This window comes from Pelodiscus sinensis, chromosome 6, assembly GCF_052426305.1.
Source record: "Pelodiscus sinensis isolate ZL-2025 chromosome 6, ASM5242630v1, whole genome shotgun sequence".
NCBI lineage: Eukaryota > Metazoa > Chordata > Testudines > Trionychidae > Pelodiscus > Pelodiscus sinensis.
In genome coordinates, this window is record NC_143057.1 from 104,791,710 (window position 1) to 104,808,465 (window position 16,756).

Here is a 16,756-nt window from a genome sequence, read left to right on the forward strand (position 1 = left end):
AGCCCAACTAGTGGCCTGATGGGGCCCCAAGAATATGAAGGAATTGGGAACCCCACTCCCAGGTTCATGGCTCCTTGGCAATCAGGATTCTAGGTCTGCAGTTCCAGGGCAGCCCTTCAGGCAGATTGCCTCAGAGTCAGGGACCTTAGGGTTTACATAATCCATGGCTCTGGTGCAACCTTCCAGGCAGACTATGCCACAGCTGGGGCTCCGTTGCCTTTTGGGAAAGATTGCAAAAATGTTTGTTTTGTTTCAAAATTACTGAAGTCCTCTGCCAAACAGAATTTCCTTTCTCTGCCCAGCTGTTGACCCAGTTAATCAAAGCTGACTATACAGCTGCTATTAAACTATCCTAACTATATAGTTGATCCAGAAATGCATGGGGAACTGAGTATTTTGGGCACAGAAATACCACTCCACTTCTCAGTTACTTTTTCACCTGCTTGCGCATGGTCAGGGTCTGCTGTTCTTAATCTCACTGAGTGTTACTTACTCCTCTGGTAGTCCCACTGAAATTAATATCATTACCTTTCTGAGTAAGGGGTCTTTCAATAGGCTAGATTTTACACTCAGCTATGCAGGGGAGTGTAAACACATCTTTCCCTACTCAGCCCTGTTCATATAGTAACTACAGTCACAGTATGGAATGTAGGAGCTACATTAGTAGAAATTCCTGAACCTACAATGCTTTTGAAAACCATGCCAGTGACTTAGGAAGATAAATCAGGGGCTAGAGTTGCACTTAGGCTCCTATTTTTTTAAAATCTTGGTAAAAAAAGTTTTGAATGAATTTTCATTCCTATATGCTTTGGATTGTACTGCAGCCCCTACACACAATCAGACCACACTGGTAAAAGGGAAAACTTTAGGTCAAAATTTTGAAGAGTGAGCATGTAACTGGACAGGCCCTGCAATGTTCTAACCCTGTCACAGAAGCCCCATCCAGAGCACCCTTCTGCCACAGGCCATGTCTGCCTTAGTTTCCCCCTTTCTAGCAACTGAATAACTTCACTTCAGTTAGGGGCTGGAGCATTACAACAATGTAGTCCATAACAAAAGCCCCAGCCATGTTGTTGATTTCTCACTATGTGCAAGCAGTTACTAAAGCTCAAGCCATTTCATCCCTTGGTGCCCCACATCCCATATGGCAGTGCTCTCAACCACAGCCAGACTCTGTTAGACCTCTTCTGCCTTTGTACAGAACAGCCACCCTAGCCATTCCAAGTGGAGGGCAACCATGCACTTTCCAGCAGAAACCACCAGAGTCTGTTGGGAGCCCCTCTCACTCTTCCCTACCATCTCTTGGCTCAGCTCCGAACCATTGCAGATGTCAGTGGGTAGCTTTCACTAGATCCAGCTCATCACTTCCACTACTGCTGCTGCCACCACCTTCGATCCAGACTCTCTAATGGGGGATACCTGCCAACAAATCCCTCCTGCCACTCTCCTACCTTCAGCTTTCTCCCAGGAACTCTGTGCTTCCTTCTAGTTCTCCTTTTCCCAGTTTATGGCAGCTCTCACCTCTGCTCTTCCTGACGAGATGAATTTACTCAAACACCCTCTCATCAGCTTTGTCAGTGATTCTCTACAGCCCTCAGGTGCTACCCCACTGTTGTACTTAGCCAAATTAGGGCAGCAGCTTTAGCATAGGGCACCAAACCTGCTTAATTTACTAGGGCCAGACTGTGCCACTCCCCTCAAGAGGCTCACAAACCCTTTTAGCCCTTCACCAGTTCTGGGTTATCAAATTATCCACCATTCAAAATAAAGCTCAGAAGACTCTCCATTTACCTTCTTTTCAGGTCACTTCTAGGCCTTTTCTGCCAGTAACTTCCCACACTCCAGGTTTTTCTGCTGGAGCCTACTCTCCCCCAGCAGCTTCAGTTTTCCCTGACCTTTCAGCTCCTACTGCAGCTTTCTACTGAACTACGGCTATCTAGTAACTAGATGTAGCTGGGTGCCAGGCCTCTTGCCCTTAAAGGGGCAAGTCACTCTGTTACAAGATGCTTCAATACTTGGAGGCTACGTCTAGACTGGCATGATTTTCCGCAAATGCTTTTAACAGAAAAATTTTCTGTTAAAAGCATTTGCAGAAAAGAGCATCTAGATTGGCACAGATGCTTTTGCACAAAAGCACTTTTTGCAGAAAAGCATCCATGCCAATCTAGACACTGTTTTGCGCAAGAAAGCCCCGATCACCATTTTCGCCATCTGGGCTTTTTTGCACAAAACAGTTTTTAGCTGTCTACACTGGCCCTCTTGTGCAAATACAAAAGAGGGCTTTTTCCCGAACGGGAGCAGCATAGTATTTGCAGAAGAACACTGACAATCTTACATTAGATCATCAGTGTTCTTACGCAAATTCAAGCGGCCAGTCGAGACGCAGCCAGAGTGTCTCACCTGAGGCTCCTTGGGCCTGTTTATCAGAGGTGCAGCTCCCAATGAATTCAAATGGCATTCCACAGGCTCTGCAATGCAACACCCAAGTATTCCAAGTTAAGCCACCAAAAATTGAATAACCTAAATTAGATCTTACTTTTAAAAGCTGGGAATGCTTGCAATGGGTGGGCACAGTCCATCTAGAACAAGTAATTTCTCCAACTACAGTAGACTTCCGATAATCCGGCACCTTTGGGACATAGGTGCTAAAAATCCTGTGGGTCCCCTAGATGATCGAACTATAAAAGGAGCAATCAAGGACGATAAAGCCATTGTAGAGAAACTAAATGATTTCTTTGCTTCAGTCTTCACAGCTGAGAACGTTGGAGAGATTCCCAAATCTGCACCATCCTTTGTGGGTGGTGAATCTGAGGAACTTTCCTGGATTGAAGTGTAATTAGAGGAGGTTTTGGAACAAATAGAAAAACTTAATGTTAACAAAGTACCAGGACTGGATGGCATTCATCCAAGGGTTCTAAGGGTACATCTAAACTACATGGCTCTGTCGACGGAGCCATGTAGATTTGTTGTTTTGGAAAAGGTAAATGAAGCCGCGATTTAAATGATCGCGGCTTCATTACATTTACATGGCTGCCGCGCTGAGCCGACAAACAGCTGATCAGCTGTTTGTCCGCTCAGCGCGCTAGTCTGGACGCTCCCCTGCCGACATCAAAGCCCTTTGTCGGCAGCCCCGGTAAACCTTGTCCCACGAGGAATAATGGGGCTGCCAACAAAGGGCTTTGATGTCGGCAGGGGAGCGTCCAGACTAGCGCGCTGAACGGACAAACAGCTGATCAGCTGTTTGTCGGCTCAGCGCGGCAGCCATGTAAATGTAAATGAAGCCATGATCATTTAAATCGCGGCTTCATTTACCTTTGCCTATGTGGCTAATCTACATGCCTCTGATGACAGAGGCATGTAGTCTTGACACAGCCTAAAAGAACTCAAATGGGAAATTGCTGAACTATTATCTGTGGTTTGTAACCTATCCCTTAAATCGGCTTCCGTACCTAATGACTGGAAGGTAGCCAACATGACACCAATATTTAAAAAGGGCTCTAGAGGCGACCCGGGCAATTACAGACCGATAAATCTAACTTCAGTACTGGGCAAATTAGTCAAAACAATAGTAAAGAATAAAATTGTGAAGCATGTCAAAGAACATAATTTGTTGGACAAAAGTCAACATGGTTTCAGTAAAGGGAAATACTGTCTTACTAATCTATTAGAGTTATATGAAGGGGTTAACAAACATGCAGACAAGAGGAATCCAGTAGATATAGTATACTTAGATTTTCAGAGAGCCTTTGACAAGGTCCCTCACCAAAGGCTCTTGTGTAAATTACATAGCCATGGGATAAGAGGGAAGGTCCTTTCTTGGATTGAGAACTGGTTAAAAGAGAGGAAACAAAGGGTAGGAATAAATGGTAAATTTTCAGAATGGAGAGGGGTAACTAGTGGTGTCCCCAAAGGGTCAGTTCTGGGACCAATCCTGTTCAACTTATTCATAAATGATCTGGAGAAAGGGGTAAGCAGTGAGGTGGTAAAGTTTGCAGATGATACCAAACTGTTTAGGATAGTCAAGACTGAAGCAGACTGTGAGGGACTCCAAGAAGATCTCACCAAACTGAGTGATTGGGCAACAAAATGGCAAATGAAATTTAATGTGGATAAGTGTAAAGTAATGCACATCGGGAAAAATAACCCCAACTATACGTACTGTATGATGGGGGCTAATTTGGCTACGACAAATCAGGAGAGAGATCTTGGAGTTATCGTGGACAGTTCTCTGAAAACTTCCACACAGTGTGAAGCGGCAGTCAAAAAGGCAAATAGGATGCTAGGAATTATTAAGAAAGGGATAGAAAAAAAGACCCAGACTATCTTACTGCCCCTGTATAAAACTATGGTACGCCCACATCTTGAATACTGTGTACATATGTGGTCTCCTCACCTCAAAAAAGATATTTTGGCCTTGGAAAGGGTTCAGAAAAGGGCAACTAAAATGATTAGGGGTTTGGAAGGGGTCCCATATGAGGAGAGGTTAAAGAGACTGGGACTTTTCAGTTTAGAAAAGAGGAGACTGAGGGGGGATATGATAGAGGTCTATAAAATCATGAGTGGTGTGGAGAGGGCTGATAAAGAAAAGTTATTTATTAGTTCCCTAAATAGAAGAACTAGAGGACACCAAATTAAATTAATGGGTAGCAGGTTTAAAACTAATAAAAGAAAGTTCTTCACACAGCGTGTAGTCAACCTGTGGAACTCCTTGCCAGAGGAGGCTGTGAAGGCTAGGACTATATTAGAGTTTAAAGAGAAACTAGATAATTTCATGGAGGTTAGGTCCATAAAAGGCTATTAGCCAGGGGATAAAATGGTGTCCTTGGCCTCTGTTTGTCAGAGGCTGGAGAGGGATGGCAGGAGACAAATCGCTTGATCATTGTCTTCGGTCCACCCTCTCTGGGGCACCTGGTGCTGGCCACTGTCGGTAGACAGGATACTGGGCTAGATGGACCCTTTGGTCTGACCCAGTACGGCCGTTCTTATGATATGACGGAGTGTCAGGAGGTACTCCAGCGGGGGGCTATGATGGGTCTGCCGGGACCCGTGCTGCATCCGGGGGGTGGACAGGGAATGGTGCGGCAAGGGGCAAACCCTCCACTGTTTTGCAGGAAGGTGGGGGAAGCCACACGCCACTGCTGAGAGTTTCCTGGTTGGGAGCGGGCTCCCCCCCCCCCGCAGACTGCCGTAGTTATCGCCAAGCAGGAGGGTGAGGGGCGGCACTGCGGGATCAACCTGGCAGCACCCCAGCTGCTCTGCTCCGCAGCTTCCCCAAGTCTGCTCCTGCTGAAACTGACAAGCAGCGGACTTGGGGAAGCTGCAGAGTAGTGCAGCTGGGGTGCCTCCGGGTTGGTCCCTCAGCGCCGTCCCTCAATCCACTGCTCAGCGATAACTCCTGTAGTCTGGGGGGTGAGGAGCCCGCTCCCCTCCTGGAAACTCTTGGCAGTGGCACCGGGCTTGCCCCGCCTTCCCGCAAAATGGCGGAGGGTTTGCCCCTCGCTGCGCCGTTCCCTGCCCAGCTCCTATCCCCCAGCCGGTCACAGTGTGGGTCTTGGCAGACCCGTCACAGGGGTATAATCCCCTTCCCCTCTTCTCCCCTTCTCTTTCCCAGCAGCAAGCATCCATGGGGCTCATAGCAGTTCCAATTGTCTAGCTGGCCACAGCACTTCCGGGTTCCAGTTGGTGCCGGACTATTGGGAGTGCCAAACAATTGGATGCCGAACAATTGGAATTTTACTGTATGATAAACTAAAAAAAAAAATGAAAATGATCTATTTCCACTCGCACTCTTCAGGTAAGCCCTGCACATTAAGTCAAATCCTTAAAGTTCTTGTGGGTGTATTTATGAAGACTTTTTGAACTTCATATACACAGGAACCGTGTAGGATTCACCAGTCACCACATGAACCCTGAAGGAAAATTTATGCAGAAATACTTTTTATGCAGCAGTATGTGGTATGAGCAGGTAAAAGAAAACCATTATGTTTCTAATATTCTAAATCTGAACTAGATCTGATTGGATTTGTTTAAATATAGGCAACCCCCCCCCCAAAATTTTCATGAAAATTTGTCATTTTTCACAAGATATGAAAGGAGTCAACAAAAAAATGTATTGACAAATCCTAAACGTTTAGGCTGTGTCTACATTGGCACCCCTTTCCGGAAAAGGGATGCTAATGAGACACTTTGGAATTGCAAATGCCGCGGGGGGTTTTAAATATCCCCCGCGGTATTTGCATGAACATTGCTGCCGCTTTTTTCCGGCTCAGGGTTTTTCCGGAGAAAAGCACCAGTCTAGATGGGATCTAAACGGGATCTTGAGGAAAATAAACCCTTTTCCGGAAGATCCCTTACTCCTACTTGAAAGGAATCCTACTTGAAAGTAGGAATAAGGGATCTTCCAGAAAAGGGTTTATTTTCCGCAAGATCCCGTCTAGACTGGCGCTTTTCTCCGGCAAAACTCCGAGCCGGAAAAAAGCGGCAGCCATGTTCATGCAAATGCCGCGGGGGATATTTAAATCCCCCGCGGCATTTGCAATTCCGAAGTGTCTCATTAGCATCCCTTTTCCGGAAAGGGGTGCCAATGTAGACACAGCCTTACAGTATAGTGACTTTGCTGATTTTTAATGGCTTTATTCTGAACCAGCTTTGGTCTTTTGGGGAACAGGAAGCAACTCCCTCCCCATCCTGAAGAAAGTCATTTCTCTTTTATCACCCTGAATTCTTCAGGACAAAAATAGTTTGTATTATATTTGGATATGACTATGCTACAGCCATGTGTAGGTATGAACAAGACAGCTTGTCAAAAAGCCAGGATACCATGGGCAGCAGACATCTGAGTACAATCCTACCCTGGGTCTGGACTCAAACAATTAGTCAATGGCACGGTCTGTGCAACTGAGGGCTTCACTGCTATTTTTAGGGAACTAACTTGATCTCAATTAGTTTGTGTTTGCATACACATGGGGCAATCATACCTCCCAATGAAATATAGTCATATCCATAGATCTGTTGGGATCTTTTGCACTGGACTGTGACAATGAAATCAATCACCTACCTCACTCACTATAAAGAACATAATCAAATAAGCACCAATTACAAAGGAGAGAGGCTTAGGGGGTCATTCACTGCAATTTATTGAAATGAAGACCTTTAAAAGTATTTTTATTTCTCATTCATGCCTAGATGGCATAGATCTAGTAAGCTAGACAAACATTTAACAATTGGGAAGCAAAATATCTGATTTGTGCTTGATTCATCCTTAATTTGTATTTTCATTCATCCTTAAAAACCTGAAACCAAATTTTAGAGAATTCCCCTGAGTCTAAAAATATATTCATTGTTGGATCTTCAGAATGAAGTCTTTCTGGACACTCAGTAATTTAAAGGGTTGGTCACCATTTTAAAATATGAGAATAGTGCTTGCAAATACAACTTTACTGTAGGATGATGCCTATAGTTAGAATGGTGAATACCAGAAACATGACAGTAAATATTATGTTTTTCATCTTAGCTTCAGCAAATGGACATGGCATATTGCACTTCTAGGCCACTGCTCTGTATTTTACTCAAGTCAATAATAGCTATTGTTACTGCTTGATGTCATTTCAGTGGCTTGTTTAATAGCCTCAGTCTGATCTCAGTTCAGGAATGCACATCAGCACTCACTTTAGCTGCATGCTTAAGTTGTACTGAAATGAAAAGGACTTTTGTCCTGAAGTTAACCATGTGTGTAAATGCTTTCCTGCACTGGGACCTTATTTCCTTGTGGAGTAGTGTCCACGCTACATAACCATAACTAAATGTGGCATTTACTTGACAGTCTCCAGAAAGATGCCAAACAAGCATTGAACAGGAGATTACAGGCAAGGGAAATTATGTAAAAAATGAAGCACCGGCAACACCTTTGCAGTTTTCCCACTGCTACCCACTCATGATTCCCCATTAGTATTTGCTGTGCTGCAAAGTTATCCTAGTAGTATTAGCATTGCAGAATTCCAAATTAGTGCCAGAAGAGCTTATTTTTCCTTATTTTTCCAATATATCAGTTTAGAACCAGTTTGAATTGCAGGAGATTACTCCAGACATTTCAGAATTTTCTAGGGAGGATCCCTGGGCTCCTTAGGGATACCAAGTAGTAAGCCATGGGAAAAGCTAGCTCTGTTACGTAAGTTAGTAAAGGTTTCTTTCTCTGCTTCCCCAAATCATTTTGATGACAACAAAACATTTTGTCTATACGGGGAAATTACAGCCCAGACATGTTTAATTAATGAAATCTAGGCATAGATAATGCCAGATGACAATGTAAACCCCAATCATAATGGCACAAAACCATGGCATTTGTACAGCACCTAAATAATCCACAGCTCATGAGAGAGAGTGTGACTCAAGGAAACAAACATTAGAACGTTCAACTTCTGTCCATAGTCCCTATGAGAACTGTAATGAATAAAGGTTCAAGTGTTTTGAAACATCTCAATGATGTGTGGAGTGGTTTATAACAGAGCTGCCATGGCGGGATAGCAAAAGCCCCAATAAAACTGATGGTCTTTGGAGATATATTTAATCATCTTTGCATTATCCTTTAAAAAAATTAAGGCCATTAAAGTCACACACACACACACACACACACACGGCTTAACTAGTCTGGTTTTAAATTTACAAAATTAAATCAGTCCCAAATGGATTCACTGGAAGTCCTTAATTCAGTAAGGTTTTGTCTACACTTCAAGTGCAGCTATGACAGTGCTTTAAACTGCAAGGCTACGTCTACACTGGCGGCTTCTTGCTCAAGAACAGCTGTTCTTGTGCAAAAACTTCCTGGGTGTCTACACTGCTCGCATATTCTTGCGCAAGTAAATTTACAGTACAGCATCGGAAAACAGGGCTTCTTCCAGAAGAGTTATTCCTCTCCCCACAAGGAATAAGCTGTCATGTGCAAGAGCTCTTGCGCAAGAGGGGAGTGTAGACAGGCAACATGAATTTCTTGTGCAAGAAACCCCTATGGCTAAAATGGCCATCAGAGCTTTATTGTGCAAGAGAGTGTCCACACTGCCATAGAAGCTCTTGCGCAAAAGCACATCTCTTGCGCAAAAGCACATGCCAGCATAGACGTGCTCTTGTGGAAGACTTTTTGTGCAAGAACTCTTCCGTAAAACAGTTCTTGCGCAAGAAGCTGACAGTGTAGATGCAGCCAAAGTGTGGCCACAGCAGAAGCTCTGGGAGAGAGCTCACCCAGTGCTCCATGTAAGCCACTTCCATGAAGGAAATAACTAACAGTGCTAAGAGCCACACCCCCAGCACTGTAGCCTGGTTGACATTGGTGCCTTACAGCACCATAACTTGCTGTGCTCAGGGGGAAGGGCTATTTTTTCACCTGCCCGTGCCAGAAAATTACAGCACTGTAAAGTGCCATTGTAGACTTGGCTCAAGTAATTTAATTATTTCCTCTGAGGAAGCAGATCAAATAAATAAGCCAAGACAAAGGCGTGAACATGATTTGCATTTAAGATAATATTCAAAACCTACTGGCCAGGAGTAGGCCAATGTAAATTATCATCGAAGCCAATAGAACTAAGCTGATTTCCCCCAAATGGGAACGTTTATAGTGAGGCCAACACTAAAAGCAAGAAACTGAGCACATACCTAGGCAATGTGAAAGTGGTTTTCAGTAATTACGTAAAGCCTAGTAACATAAATCAAAATATGGGTGTGATCTACATGATCTAAAGTGATTAGGTGAAATGCAGTGCTAGCTTACCTTATGTTTATGGAGTTATATGAGGGTTAGGCATTCCATGTTATTTTAGACATACTGTTCTTTACTTGCCATAAAAATATATCAAATCTTTGTCCAGTAAATTTATAACACAGATATGTTTCTGTAACCTGTACTGAGTTCCTTAAGTAGGCATTTGCAGCAATATGCTGCCAGATTTACAATGTCTTTGCCTTTGAGTTAGTTCAGTTCTTTCTGTAAGGCAGTTTGTTTCATTTGTTTTCATGTCAGCAAATGTTTGGCAGATGTCACTCTCACATATCACATGTATAAAGTCCAAATGAAATGAATGACGTTTCCTTGGTTTTAAACCAGTGTGAATACAGATTCAGATCAATATGGAGAGATAATCTACTGTAAAAGGAAAATAACATTTAAAAATAGTTTCTATTTATTGTCTATTTTATTTCTTTGGCTTTGGCATTGCTACTATTCTTCAGGAAACTCAATGATGTCATTTCCTTTCAACTGCCTCATTACATAAAAGCTGGAAAATAGCCATTTCAAACAGCCTTCAAACAGATGGCCATGTGTGTAAATGCCAGAAAGTGAGAGCAGTCACTCGCAGTAAAAAATGTTAGTCCACTCTGTTTATTTTATAACCTCTCTCATGGACTTACGTGGCTCATTCTTCTAATTTTTCCAGGCACAGATCCCTAAGAATACCAAAATACAACAATTACAATTATGTAAATAAGAGAACTTGAGCACAGCAAAGTTTAATGCCTCAGTGGCCATTAATCACAATGGAGAATTGAACAGGAAGATTTCAGTCTCAAGTGTTTCATTTGTTTTGTTATTTCAGGACTGAACTTTAAATACCGAACCAGTGAGGCTTAAGAAGACCTGTTTCAGATTGCTTCATGAAACTAGAAAAGGAACGTTAGTGAGACTTTAAATAGAAGTGTGTTAGTTGAAACTCTCACTCAAACACAAACCTATATTTAGGACAGCAAAAAAAAAAAAAACCACACGGGGCAATCACTTTGAGCTCCATGTTCCATTCCGCTCTATGGAGAGGAGGAGCAAAAGAGAAGCACGAGTATGGTCTTTAAGACATAGAAAAGGGGACCAGAGCCAATATTGCATTATTCACCCTTCCAATGGTCTTATTTGTGTCACCACTTCAGAGTTAGGGGCTCAATCGTCTTGGAGACATGTTAGATCACAGAAAAAACAAAGCCAAAGGTAGTAACTGTTCCATATGACATGTCTCACTCCAAACCAGTAAAAATATAGTCAGCATTGTGTCTTAATGCTGCTTCTCTTCAACACATTAGCCCACACGTGCTCAAAGCAGAAGAACCAGGCACATGCAGGGAACCAATGGCACAACTGTTTAGTGTGCTCTGCTACTAGGGAAGCATTAATCTTCTCCATCCATGTACAGAGTACATTTTTATATACCTAGAGGCATGTGCCAATGTGCACCCCCAGTAGAAACAGCACCAGTAGCTGGGGGTGCTTTGCTCATCAGCTGGGTGGCATTTGAATCTCTCCTGAGCAGATGCACAAGCACATAGCTTACAGGAAATATAGGCTCAGATCTAGAGTTTGTGGACCACATCTATTACCAGTACTAAACATCTCCATCATAATAAACACAAACATGGGATTAAACTGTGTGTAGAACTTTCAAAAGGGTTCAATTGGCTTAATTCTGTTAAAAGCCTCATTGGCTTCAAAGGGAACAGTGATAGGCCAAAGCCAAGCACTTTTGAAGACTCACTTTCTCAATTTTGTGACTAACTTTTTGAGCTGATTGAGTTATAGCTAACTATTATTGCCCCTTGTTGAATACAAGGCTCCAGGAGCTATTAAGTCAGCTTCATGATGAAAAATCATATGAAGTTTGGGTATTTAGTTAGTATTACTTAACACATGTGTACCAATCTTGGGACTGAGGCAGTCATAAACAACATAGGAATTTCCTCTTCCAGAAATCCTAGCACACACACCAGTGCCCAATTCCCAGGAAGTTATTCTTTCCTAAAAATTGCCTCTAAATACAAAGAGCAGGGCACATGCTCTCTGCAATCTGTTACAGCTTCTGTTAAAGGGTCACTGCCTAACAAAACTAGCATCAATACAGCATTTCTTCAAAGACTAAAACTTGTTCACATGTTAACAAAAAGAAATTATAAGATTACTGGTAACAAATGCCATCTGGTAACTCCTACCATAACAATACTTAATCCCTGAACTCACTGTAATAATCAGCAATGTATGATAATTATGCATAAACAATAACAGTACATTTTAAGCCTTTTCATCCTCCGGACCTCAAGCCTATATACAGTACTCTGCAATCACACTGCAATGGAATCACTCCAGACTTACACCCATGGACATGAGAATACAAAAAAGCCCATAATCTTACATGCAGCTGTTTTTAAGTAACTGATCAAACTTGTCAAGTATTTGTACATTTAAAAAAAAACTCTTTCCAGAAATAATATGGTTTATCTTTTTGTTATAATTATTAATAAAGGGGGGGGGGACTGATGCCCACCCCAGGGAACACAGGGCACAAAGCAGCCCTGTTATCTCCTTATATTGGCTGTCTATATTTCAGGCAGCATCATGAAATGAAGAAGAGTATCCATGGACTCACTGCTGCTTGAATGGGGCTGAGGTTAGGTGGAGCTAGGTACAGGGCTGGCACAGATATTTCCACACAATCCTTACCCTAATGCAGGAATCAAAGCCAAATTCTGGGTCTCTATCTTCATTGGGGCAGTATAACTCTGCTGTCCCTTCCTTAGAACTTTTGACAAAGCCAGAAATTTATCTTAAACCAAGTCATTTTTGCAGTTTCCCATTCAAATTTCACACTTGCCATATTATTTAAGTATGCAAAAGAAGGATATGTTAGCTGTGCCGGAACTCTATGACCTCAGTGCTAGATGAAGTAGAACTCAATTGGAAGAAGGTTCAAGCAGATGCCGGGTAACTGCAGCTGAGTCATTTCTCTCTTTTATGGCAACTGTCTTTTTCATCTCCAAGGAGACTAATTGATCCTCATGGCCAATGCACCAGAGATACAGAAATGCACTATACTGAAGCTAACTCTTAGATACAGCTTGAACATACACCAATAACGAGTCCAGACTGAATGATCACAACCAGGGGAACGCTGCAGTAAAGGGCCAAATGTTTCAACAATTGTTAGGGTTCAAGGGCTACTTTTTTAATCCTACTTACTGACTGTTTTGAAAGACAATCATCCACTCATAGGATGTTTCTTGCAAGTATTTTGTGTGTGTTTGATCATAAAAGGCCAGTTTTAGAGACTGTGTTACCTTAAGGTAGGACTGTATCCTTGAGTGTTTTTATACTTATTTTGGGCTCTGCTGCCTGAACTCCACCAAATAGACTAATAAGTTCCATATGCCCATTTTTTTATTTTTTTTGAAGAACACATTTTCAAAGCAGCAAATGTTTTGACGGATTGGCTCACGGAGAGCCTGAATACTGTTATACACATCGTTTAGCATTTCACAAGGCCCCCACTGTTAAATTCTGGGACTGTGGCCAGACGGACCTACCTAATACTGCACTAACTAGCTTTAAAAAAAGAGAGAGAATTCTTAACCATTGTACTGCACTAAAGCATATTTGGAATTTGAACATTGGTGTGTGGGTTTGTGGGAATTGGAATGGCACCTAAATGGACTGCAGGAAAGAAAGCTTTGTGGACAAAAAACAGACACATCTATTTAAAGCAGCTCAAACACTTCATCTACAGCTTTAATTTAGGCCTCTTTCAGACATGATGCTAAACACCACCTGAGAATTAAGTCTCCTACTCCTACTGAGCTCAAAATGAGTTAAGAGTGCCTACCACTGTGCAAGGAGGCAATCAGCAACTTGTGGAATATGGCACATAATGCTGAGTACAATGCAATAAAAACAACATGCCTGTAATGTAGCTGTGCCCCAGAGATTGAAAGAACATGCTCTTTGTATTTCTGGCTTAAAATATTGTCAAGGTATTTTTTAAAAGACATCATCTACCTGGCTTTTCCATTCAATTTCTTTTGTATGGATTTGTTCAGCTATATATAGGATGTAGTCCCAGATCAGGTATTCTGGAGAGCAGGTATAATTCTATTATTTCCTTTACAAGTCAAAGACAATCAGAGTTTGAACCAGTCAAAAGACCTGAATACACTGAGAAAAGAGTGTTCAGTGAAATAATGTGGAGCTAAATTCTGCCCTCATACTCTTCGGCTGTGTCTAGACTGGCCAGTTTTTCCGGAAAATCAGCCTCTTTTCCGGAAAAACTTGCCAGCTGTCTACACTGTCCACTTGAATTTCCGCAAAAGCACTGACTTCCTATTGTAAGAAATCAGTGCTTTTTGCGGAAATACTATGCTGCTCCCATTCGGGCAAAAGTCCCTTTTGCGCAAAAGGGCCAGTGTAGACAGCTCAGATTCGTTTTGCGCAAAAAAGCCCCGATTGGGAAAATGGCGATAGGGGCTTTTTTGCGCAAAAGCGTGTCTAGATTGGCCACGGATGCTTTTCTGCAAAAAGTGCTTTTGCGGAAAAGCGTCCATGTCAATCTAGATGTTCTTTTCCGAAAATGCTTTTTAACGGAAAACTTTTCTGTTAAAAGCATTTCCGGAAAATCATGCCAGTCTAGACGTAGCCTTCATCTCTATTTAAGGCAAGTATTGTCCACAGCATTTTTAACCATGCAAAGAAAGAAGAGAATTATACAGTCCTGGTTTAATAGCAATGGGAGCATCTTGAGCTAACCTATTCATACAGAACCCTGCTTAAAAATGCATCCCAGGTAGCCATTAACCACACTAAGGAATTGCTTTTCAAAAGAAAGGCGAGTACATCATGAGAGGCAGGTGAAGTAAATGTATGGGTTTCATCCATTCTAATACAATGGCAATTTTAATTGTACTGCAACAGTAACTGAAAGATAGAAGTATCCTCCTTACCCAGCTGTTCTTTTTGCCCCAGTTTGTACTCAGACACATGCAATAAGAGTCTTTCAGGAGGTCCTTGGACATACAAACAACTGCTTTGGGCAGAAAAGCCAACTAACATAACCCTTATCTAAAGTACGGAGAAGACTCAAAGAACTTTCCTTTCTTTCGGTTTATGAACAGAGATAGTGTACGTACAACCCTCACTTTTCAACCCTCCACCCATGATTTTATCTGAGTTTTCATTCTGAGGCTGGGTGGGTGGTTAAAACCCTGCACATCACTTCTTGAAAACAATAGATGGGATGTTTTACTGTGATCTGGACAGTACGTAAGAGCCAGAATGTAGCAGCTCTCCTTAACTGGAAATTCCCCCAACAGGGGAATGTTCTTAGGAAGCAGAGAACTGGCATAGCTATCTCCTGTGCGCCCCATTCCATTCCCATTCAGCAACTCACCCTGTTTCTGTAATTCCTGACTGGTAAATGGCCTCCTAGGTCCGTAGCCAGCCAAGTCAGCAGACATTGTAGCAGCTTCCTGGGTTGTTCTGATCTAAGATAACTCTGGATTTGAATCAGGAAACTTGAGTGTCTTCTTAGCACTCTCCATGTAATTGTACCCAGCAGAAACTAAGAATCTGGACCTGAAATATGTGAAGGGGAGGAAAGGAGGGAGTATGTACAAGACGGAAAAAAAATATAATGAAGGAAACATTTTAAAGCTAGCATGTGATGTTTATGGACCAATGATGGGATGGACATGGAGGGAACAGTGTTTGATTTACTACAGTAACAAACTTTACAGTAAGATGCAATTCCGCCACTACTTTGTCTGCTATTCCTCACCCAAATGCTTTTTCCAGTATAGGAATTGAGTTTCTTCAGGTGCTTTGCCAGTAGTTTCTGTCAGCAACTGGTAGCAAGCGTATGAACCATTCATAAAACCACCCTGTGATAAGTACCCTCATCTCACAGTGATCACAGACAGACAACACCTTGCAGAATAAGGCCTTTTCTTACAAAACGTTATTTGTACTGATTTTTACAGTTGATTTTTTTTTTTGCAGAAAGATCAGTTTTAACAATACATTTGTAAACGTCCTTTACAACAATGCATGGAACATGTAAGAGAAACCAAACAGGATCTGTGTCCTCTGTGGCCTGTTTTATCAGGGCGTTCACTTGGTCAAAATTTAATGTAAATAATGGTGGCTTCCTCTTGCTGGCAGCTCTGAGTGTTTCTGCTTAATCAGCAGTAAGAGGGGAAAGAGAGACCAAGTGATCAGGTCACTGAGAGAAACTTGACTTGTATTACAGCCCAGGAGCACCAGTCCATCCACACACATAATAGTTGTGTTTGTTTCCTGAGCATTTGAGGCCTAACGATTATCTAAGCAGCAGAAAATGCACATTAGGTTATCTACAGCACGTACACACATGGATATGTTGATTTGCAATGCATGGATGATAGAAGCAGGACTCTGTTTTCCCCAGTGTGAAAAGGCAGTACGAGGCATGTTTCATCTCTTAAGCCCTACATGTTAGACTCAGCTGGGGAAGTCAGGACTGGAGCAGGGAATACAAATTCAAATAGGCTGATGTCGGAAGCAGAGACTGTAAAGTCTATTTAAGTGATACAGTATGTTAAAGTGATACAAATAGAATAGAATAGAATAGAATAGAATAGAATAGAATAGAATAGAATAGAAAAAATGGGTTTTCAGCAGTAAAGCAGAGCTGGGTAATGTCATGGGAAATGTTCTGACCCTATCCTGAAAAGTTCAGCTCATATCCACCCAACTGAATCAGGTTTGGTTTGGCAAAACATATCTATGGACACAACTTACATTGCAAGATGTGTGTCAAAACACCAACATCAAGACATAACCACATTGTGACACAAACCAAGAAAAGCCCAGCCACCAGAAAAGCAATCCCAGAGCACGGGTGGCCTGAAAGAGGTCTAACCAAGGACGCATCCAGCCAAGAAAAACTATGTGCTCAGGATTCCAGAGCACAGGAAGAAGGGACAGGCT

General features: G+C 42.3%; 1 long non-coding RNA gene across 2 annotated transcripts in view; it reads right to left on the reverse strand.

Moving 5' to 3' along the window:
* The window catches only part of LOC142829963 (uncharacterized), a 74,737-nt gene that overhangs the window by 51,932 nt on the left and 6,049 nt on the right, over positions 1-16,756 (reverse strand). For both annotated transcript variants that reach the window (XR_016349941.1, XR_016349940.1), the window contains exon 2: positions 15,180-15,364. This is a non-coding gene — a long non-coding RNA (uncharacterized LOC142829963). The remainder of the gene's footprint in view (positions 1-15,179; positions 15,365-16,756) is intronic.